The 9,160-nt window shown below is 43.1% G+C and overlaps 1 pseudogene; it reads right to left on the bottom strand.

The window, feature by feature from the left end:
* Nucleotides 1-523: 523 nt before the first annotated feature.
* Surf6-ps2 (surfeit 6, pseudogene 2) lies at nt 524-1,686 on the bottom strand (annotated as a pseudogene).
* Nucleotides 1,687-9,160: the final 7,474 nt, after the last annotated feature.

Genomic DNA, 9,160 nt, shown 5'->3' on the forward strand with positions numbered 1-9,160 from the left:
TCAGGAAGGACTCTAGATTTTTGAGCTGGATGCTGGCCTTCAACACAGCTCTCAAGCTCTGGCCCAGAGACATATCTGACTGGATCAGATTCTCCCAAAACTCTTGGGCCCTCTTCTCTGTTCCCAAGACTAGTGGATACAGAACGAGTAGTCAAAACCTTTTGTTCTCATGGCCACTGGATATACCAGGTGGGCAGGGAGGAGTGAGTGGGGTACCTCACCCCAACCTCTATCCCAACTCTGGAGATTTCAGAACACAGACATACACAGACATACAGACACAGTGACACACCCCTCACAAGACACGGGCACAGATCCCCTTCATCCCTCTCAGGAACGGGAAACACGGTCTTCCTTAAGGATGCTGCTGAAACGTCCTGGCACGCAGTCAGATCTCACTTCGGTTGTGGGGTGCAAGAACTGTCAACCTCACAGGAGACCCAGTCTGTCACCACATACCACCTCAACCCTCAAGGATGGAGATGGATGGAAACCAGGTAGGAAGGTGCCCAGCCAGGAACCTGGCAGGTGCAAGCTCTCAGGAGAGGCCTGCTCGCTCCAGGTCCTGGGGCAGCACCCGGCCCTTCTTGCGGGCCTTCTGTAGCCGTCGCTCGGCCCGAGCTGCCTTCTTCTTGCGCAGGTTCTGGCGTCGCTTGTCCTGTGGCTGCTGCATCTTCTCCACCACATGCTCCGAACGCTTCTCCCACTTGCGCTGCCGCTGTGCCCGGCGCTTCTCTTTGCGCTTCAGGGCCTCCTGCAGCAGGCGTCATCGTCCCTGATCTTCACACCCTCTGCCTTGTACAGCAAGTTGGTCCACGTCATCTTGGCCTCCAGCTCCTGGGCCTTGCCTGCATCCTGATCGCGAAGCTCCTCCACCCGGCCCTGCCCTGCCGGGCATGCAGACGGTCCAGCAGCTGCCTATAGTTCCTGCCTGTCAGAGGGGTCAAGTTCCCCTTCACCTGCTGCCGCTTCTCCTTCTTGCGCTGCCTTGCTGGCTGGCTCCTCTCCAGCTACCTCCGCCTTATTAAGGATCAGCCCTGATTCCTGCAGATCCTTGCAGGCCATTTTGGGGGGCGCCTTGACTGGTTCCTCCTTTTTCTCAGCCTCTGCAACCTGCTGCTTTGCTCGGAGCTCCCTCCGCTTCCTCTTCTTCCGTTCCCTCTCCTGCTTTCTCTGCTGTCTTTTTTTCTAGAGTGGCAGCAGACAGCTCCTTGGTGCCACCCTGGCCCCGGGCCATCTGGATCTTCTCATGCAGCCGCTGTCTCAGGAAATCCAGTGCAAAGACAGAATCCGGCGCTGTGCCTCGGCTATCTTCAGGGGACCCCAGGGAGCCGGAGCTCCCTTGTTTGGATAGCCCTGGTTTCTTGGCACTAGAAGAGGTGGGAGACTTCTTGTCCAGGGGTTTAGTCTTGTGCTCCATAGTTTTCTGCTCCTGCTTCCGAGACTTATTTTGTGTTTTCTTCCTTTTCTTTTTTGGGGGTCCAGCAGCTTCTGAGCCTTTTGTTCTGACAGCCCACTGGCTCCTCTGCCGCTCAGGGCCAGGCTGCGCGCAGATCTTCTTGGCCAAGTCCTGCAGACAGGCATCCTTAGCCAGGAGAGAAGCCATGTTAGCAACCAGGGCTGGAGCTACAATCAGAGGGTCCCGCGGCCGAGCCCCGCCGGAAGCACGGCGTACGCAGGTACCACGGGCGGAGCGGCGTGACCCCGCCGGAAGTACCTCGTGCCTTAAAACTTTTTTAGTTCATTTTTTTTCCTGTTTCAGAGGAAGAAATATCCTACTTCCTTTGTAAATACATCCTTCCCATTTTTCTTTTTATTACAAAGGACAAAATAGTTTTGAAATAGAAGTGTTAGGGCTAGAGAGATAGCTTGGTGGTTAAGAGTGCTTGTTCTTTCAGACAACCTGGATTTGGTTCCCAGCAACCGGATTGTGGCTCACAACCATCTGTAAAACTACTTCAAGAAGAGCTAATGCCCTCTTCTGGCCTCTGACTGCACTGCACACACATGCTCCACAGACCTACATGCAGGCAAAACACTTATACACATTAAATAAAAATAAAACTTTAAAATATTAAAAATATAAGTGTTGTGTTCACTTTATGAACATTGAAGTTTGGAAGAAAGCATTAAAATGTTACAGGGAGTGTTAATCCTACTAGGTGAGAATAAGACCACTATCACAATTTTGAGCCAAATTTGAAGCAAGCTTTAATTAAATACTGGTCAAGATGATGGATTCTTGCAGGTCTATTCCAGGGTTCTCAGACATGTGTCATGTTTTGCAGACATGTACAAAAGCAAACCCATAAGGCTACATATCTCTCATCGGGTCCTATCTGAGGAAACATACATCCTGATGTATTTCCTGCCTATGTACCTCCTGTCTGTATAAGGGCAAGCACATCTGGTTCAGTTGGATCAAACAAACTTGTCTAGGAAGGCAGAAACATGTGGCTTGTTATTTCCCACAAACAATACCCTCTGTCATTTCAGGAAATATCTGTCCTTGGACAAAGGGCTTACCAATTAGAGGCAATTTTGTTGTATGGATTGCTTAGGCACAGTAATTACAACTTAGCATATATTGGGCTCTCATAGGAGCTAACCAGAGATGGCCACTTAGAAATAGTGTATAGCCAACTGACAATCTTTGTTGGGAACATGCCCAAGTGTTCAGGAGTTCTCAGTGTAGCCCAAAGGCAGAGACCTTGTCCAGGCATCTCACTTTGCAGCTTTAGGGTTTCAGGAGGGGAGTAGGCATTTTTTTTTCTTATTAAGGAAAAAAATTTAATTGGGGCTGACTTATAGTTGTTTTTTTTTTTTTTTCTTTTCTTTCAGAGCTGGGGACCGAACCCAGAGCCTTGCGCCTACTACCACTCAGGAGTAGGCATTTTGAAGCAAGCAGCAGGAGCCAAGATAAGAAGTTAACTGAACAGGGTTCCACACAAATGGGCAGTTTTAACAAAAACTAAGATAAGTGAGCTAGGATACCCTGACCTATCTTTCCTAGAATAGATTTGGGTTAGTTTTTCTTGGGACTATCCATCAAGGTGATCAAATTCAAAGTTATATCTGTACTGGCCTCAGCAAGAATGAAAGGTGGAGGAACATTTCCAAAATCTTGCCCAGTCATATTAAAATCTGTGATACTGGCAAAAGAACAAAACATCCGATGTGGCAAGGAGCATAGAGCTCTCAAATTCATGGTTATCTACCTGTCTGACATTCTACATCAAGTAATGGTAAAGAAAGATAGCTCTTTTAGTGGAAAACTAGATAGGAAAAAAACTGAAGTTAGATATGAACCTTAGGTCACAGACAGAAGCAAACAAGAGTGATTAAAAACCAATTTAAAGGGATTGGGGATTTAGCTCAGTGGTAGAGCGCTTGCCTAGGAAGCGCAAGGCCCTGGGTTCGGTCCCCAGCTCCGAAAAAAAAAAAAAAAACCAATATAAAAGTAAAGCTATGACATTTGTAGGAAAAAGGCAATATTATAATAATTTTAGAGTGAGAAAGAGTCTCTTAAACAATGCATCCAAAAAATGAGGCATAAGAATAAATCTTGAACTTAAAAAATAATTGCTATGCCAGGAGTCAAACCCAGAGCATTACTCTTGTTGGTCAAGTATTTCCCTACTGAATTACATCCTCAGATCTTCATGGGTTTTAATGTGATAGTATTACAGATTTTAGTTCAATAAAATGTTCAGCGGAAGAAATTGGAAAAGGAATAATGGAGGTGCAGAAATGACTTCTGTCTAGAGAAGATATTATCTATGTATCATCTACATCTGTCCATTGAGCACCTATCAATCATCTAGTTATGTTTCCTCTCTCAGTGAGGAAGAAGAGGAGGAAGACAACATGTCACTTACTTTTCTTGTAGCTGTGACTACATACCTGACAAGAAGCAACTCAAGAGAAAAATGGTTTATTTGGCTTGTGATTTGGGGGTATAGACTACCAATGGTGGTAAGATCCTTTCTCAGCTGTGATGCCAAGAATGTAAGACTGCTTGCTAAAGTCTGAGTGGGTTATAAAACACAGAGAGGGTAATTCTGGCACTCAACTGTGTTTCTCCTTTTGCAGTTCTGGATTCCATGCAGAAGGATGACACCACTCAAATCCAGAGTAGATCTTCCTTCCTCAGTTAATGAGATTGAAAAATGCTGTCAAGGACACACTCAGAGGTGTACATCCTAGGTTTTTCCAAATCCAGTCACATTGACAATGAAGATGAATTATCATAAGTAATAACCTGTTGCGTGTAGTTTTAAGCTCTACCCAACCTTTAGCTCTGGGAGGTGACTGTGTTACCCCACCCAGCTTCTCTTGAATCCCCAGCAAAAGATATACACACAGTTTGTTTCTTTTCTACTTGCCTTCTTGGCACAATTGCTGGGTGCTACTATCCCTCACCTAGAAAATCATGCCCTTATCAGTTTCTTATCTCAGCCTTTCCCACCTGCTCTAAAATTCAGTTGCTAACTCTGCTAACCACCCATCTGTAGGAGTGGCCTGTGTGGTCACTCTATTTTGAGATCTCATATGGTTGCCTGCTTCTTCTCTCCTCCCTTGTGTCTCATTTTCCTCTGGGGACCTAGAAGTCCTGCCTGTACCTACCACCCAGCAATTGGCCCATGGCTTTCTTTACTGACAGATCAAGAGCCATTTGGGAAATAGGACCTTAACATCAGAACTTCCCCTTATAATAACCAATAGAAAATTAGGCCCAGATGTGAGAATTCACTGAAGGAGAAACAAGTAGTAAATAGTTGTGGAAAGGTGAGCATGTGACTTCTGAGCAAAGGAATTCAAAGAGATCAACACTGAGGAAGCATATCATATCAATACTCATGGCAGATGTTACAATAAGGGGTAATACCATCAGCACTCTCACCCACATACGATAGGAATGAAACTCTCAGAATGTTCTTGGGGGAGGCTTGGGGATACTTACTAAATTGGTGTGCAAGTTGCTTATGATTTAATCATCCCCTCTCTGGATACATACTTCTAACAAACTCCTTCCCCAGCTCCTTGATGGACACCTATGAGGTTGTTCAATGTCAATGAAAAGTTTATGTTCACCAAACTTTCTTGTTAGTAGGGAATTGTAGGTGACATAAAGATCCATCATTAATCATGTGAGCACGTGTTTCAAGGAATGTTCCCCACATGGTATGGTATAAAGCAATGCAAAGCCACAAGGGAAGACAATTCCTGTGGCAATACAACTAGGTCATGAGTAGAAAAAGAAAACAGAAATATTGCATTCTCTTAAAATACAGCATGAAAAGCTGTACTATGCAACTTTCAAAGACACTTACATATGCAATGACATTTGTCCAAAACATTAAAGTTCAAATATGCTTTGGGATGATTGGGGAAACACAAAGATGCTTAAGAGACTCGTGATGGCATTAGTTATCTTACCAACTCAACTCTGCACTTGTAAAGAAAAAAATACAGATATTTCCTTACATGAAGAAAATCTAGTCATTCTTCAAACACATAATGAGCATTGCTGTGGTGGACACACAGGCTATCCCTCAAGTCCATATAAAACAAAACAAAACAAAACAAAATAAAAACCAACTTTTGATATTTTGTGCATGTGTGTCCTTTTCTCGACTTTATTTCTGAATTCTTTCTTTAAATGTTCTTTAATTAAATCATCTTTTGAGTGTTTTATATCCCATGTCTTATTTTTAGATGTCCTCGAGATTTTGAGCAAATAAACTATCCTAATCATTTCTCAGTCTAGAATAATTGCCAATTGCTTTTCTCTTTCTTAATTAATGCATTTTCATGGGATGCATGCCTTGCTATGTAGCATGATGTACTGTTCTGTGTCAGGGGCTGAGGGTGTAGAGTAGTTCTGGCACAGTTCCTGCACTCAGGAGAGCATACTCTATTTAGAAAAAAATACAATAAAAGCAGATAATCATTTCAATGATTCTTTATATTTATTATACTTAAGTTGTTACTTCCACACTGCCACACTGTGCTATGTTTTCAACACATAATGTTATATAATATTTGTGGGATGCCCAAAAGAGAACTGAAAGATTCATGAAACACACAGACAGACAGATAGACACAGACAGGCACACCCCCACAACCTACCATTAACCTAACTATCACTAATCTACATAAAATCAAATTGAATGTAGTTGCCAAAGGACTACAGTTTCATTTCCATCTGAGGTGTGTCACTATGCTGTAACCTGGAAGAAGTATTTGACTATAATGTATGTACCAAGTAGGAAACTGAATGCCGGACCTTTTCATTCTTACAACTACTCTTCCACTTCCAATTTCTTGAAGTAATGTAATGTCAGAGTTTGGTTTCTGAGATTTCAGCATTTTCTGTAAACCTTCAAATAGAAACTCTTCAATTCGGAGAGGAAAATAGCTGCAACATTGACTTTTTGAACTATGCAGAACTTGGACCCACCCAGGCTCTGTTTCTCTTTTTCAGCTCTTGGCTCCTGCTCTCTGAAGTTGGTGTCTAAGCCACATGACTCAGCGCAGTTGCCTCCCGTCTTGGTTTCCTTTGGTTATAGGTTTCCTAGGCAGGGACTGGGCCTTGTACCATGCCAAAGTAAGCTAGTTTACAATTGACTCGTGCAATGGACCATGAGTAACTTGGGTGGTGTGATAAGAGTCACAAAAACATCGGATAGTCAAATGGAGCAGGTAACTACAGTCAGACTGCTCAAACATGGGGCAGCGGAAGGGTTGGACACTCTTTGCTTCTTTTCATAGAATCAGGGGAGAAAGGATGGTAGGTGAAATTATGAGTGGCCTCTTCCTTCTTTCCGGAAGCACCAAAAGAGAGAGAGACTGCAGGGGAAGTGAGGCCAGATACACAAGGCAGCAGTGTGTGGAAGGTTTGGGATCTGATGCAAAGGCATTTCTTGGTTGAAAAATCCAAATGTCAGAAAATCTAACACAAGTTGGCTTAAGCTCTAAAGAGAATTTATTGGCTCATTGAATTCCTTATTACAGGAGCCTAAATGAAATCATAGACACAGACCATGTATGCTTTAATCTACTGGGTTTTCTGCTTGATCAGTTCTCCACCCGACAGGTTTTGCTTATTGGAGGCCCAATGACAAAATGTGTGTCTTAGACTCACATCCTCAGAGATCAAAGATCAAGGAGAAAATAAAAAGGATCCAAACCCCTCAGAAAACCCCCAAATTTTCTCATAATTGAGTATTCAGTTTGGGCTACTTGTCCTCCATTGAGACAATCACCATGACTACAATGCACTTGAGCCATGTTTATGAAAATAAGGAAGGCCTTGTTCTCTAGACCAATCTTAGGATATGGAGGAAGAAGGTGCTAAGGGCAGGAAGCACATAGCACAGCCACGAACTGTCAATAATAATAATAATGCACTTTCATACAAACTGGCCATGAAATTTTAGGATGCAAATTTCTCAAAGCCTGTCCATCGGACATTCCAGATATCAAATTGCTACTAAAATCAATCTCTCTCTCTCTCTCTCTCTCTCTCTCTCTCTCTCTCTCTCTCTCTCTCTCTCTCGGTGTGCACGTGCGTGTGTGCGTGTGTGTGTGTGTGTGTGCGTGTGTGTGTGTGTGGAGTAGACATGCCATGCCATGAATGTGTAAGTCAACGGATAACTTGCTGAAGATGTTCTTCCTCCACCATGTGCACTCTGGGATTGAACTCAGATCGTCGGGCTTGGCAGCAAACACTCTTGCTCTCTGGCCAACTTATCTGCTTACGTATATAAACATATTAAATAAAGGAATATGTAAAATAAACTTTTCTTAAACTGTGTAAACTACACTAGGTCAGTTTTAGATTTACATAAAACTCACAGTGATAGCAAAAGAGAGTCCTTGAATACCCCACATTCAGCCCTCCCTTTTTGTTGATTTTTTTTTAGTTAGCATATCTGTGTGTTTCATTATGGCCTTTTCATATGTGTATTACCCTCCCCTCTCTCATCAATATTCTTCCTCTGTCCAAATAGTCCCCTTTCTTTCAAGTTGTATACATACATTTAAATGTATATTTCAACATATGTATTGAAATATATATTTAACAATGTATTTATATATTACGCAGAATAGATATTCTATATAAAATATGTCTCAAAATAGATATTTAAATCTATATTCCATATATGAGAGGAAAGGAGACATTTGTTGTTCTTTTTGAAAGAAATGTGGCACAATAGTTGTATAGACTTGTTTTTTAAACATTATTTATTTTGTGTGTATAGGTATTTTGCTTGCATGTGTGTCTGCACACCGTGTGTATGTAGTGGTCACAGAGGCCAGAAGAGGGGAATCAGGTCTCCTGGGACTGGAGTTACAGATGGCTGTGAGCTGAATGGTGTGGGTACTGGGAATCCAACTCAGATCCTCTGGAAGAGCAGACAGTGCTCTTAAACACCAAGCCCTCTCTCCAGCCCCACTTTTCTTTTTCTTACCCATTGCCCTCACTTGACTCCTTTAAATATCTCTTCATTTTCCTACACAATCCCCATTTTTTTTTTTAGTCTACAGCCGTACACACACACACACACACACACACACACACACACACACACACACACGGATTCTGTGTATTAGAGGAAATATGCAATTTATGCTACAGCTGCTCCCTCCAGGTTTAATATGACTATTGCTTTCATGGTTGTTGTGAGGACCTACAAAAGACCTTGCAGTCATGGCAAAGATATGGAACAGCACAGTGGTAGCCATGTGGGGCCAAGATGGCTGCGAAGCTATCTTCCTCTCAAGGAGGAGGTGAGTAGGGAATGTCACTAGACCCTCACCTGAGGTCCCACTTCTTCCTGTGTGCCCTTGTGGGATGCTGAGGGGAAAGAGGTATAGCTTTAGAGTTCTTACCCATGCTGGTGGGGTTTTTGGGTGATACAACTGCCCACACGTCAGACCTATTATCTGGTAAGTATCCCTTATCCCTGCTGGCCCAGGCAACCCCTATAAATTCATTAGTTCACCAAGTTAGACTTGGATGGAGTGATTTCTTTGGTAAGTCACTGTACTCTTTGGGGTAATAAAAGTTTGTTGATGTGTCACCAGTAAAAGTGACAACACAGAGCAGGATCTGACTGCCTGTTCTGCCTTATTTCAGATAACATGATGATCT

This window comes from Rattus norvegicus, chromosome 10 (genome assembly GCF_021556685.1).
Source record: "Rattus norvegicus strain SHRSP/BbbUtx chromosome 10, alternate assembly SHRSP_T2T, whole genome shotgun sequence".
Taxonomy (NCBI): domain Eukaryota; kingdom Metazoa; phylum Chordata; class Mammalia; order Rodentia; family Muridae; genus Rattus; species Rattus norvegicus.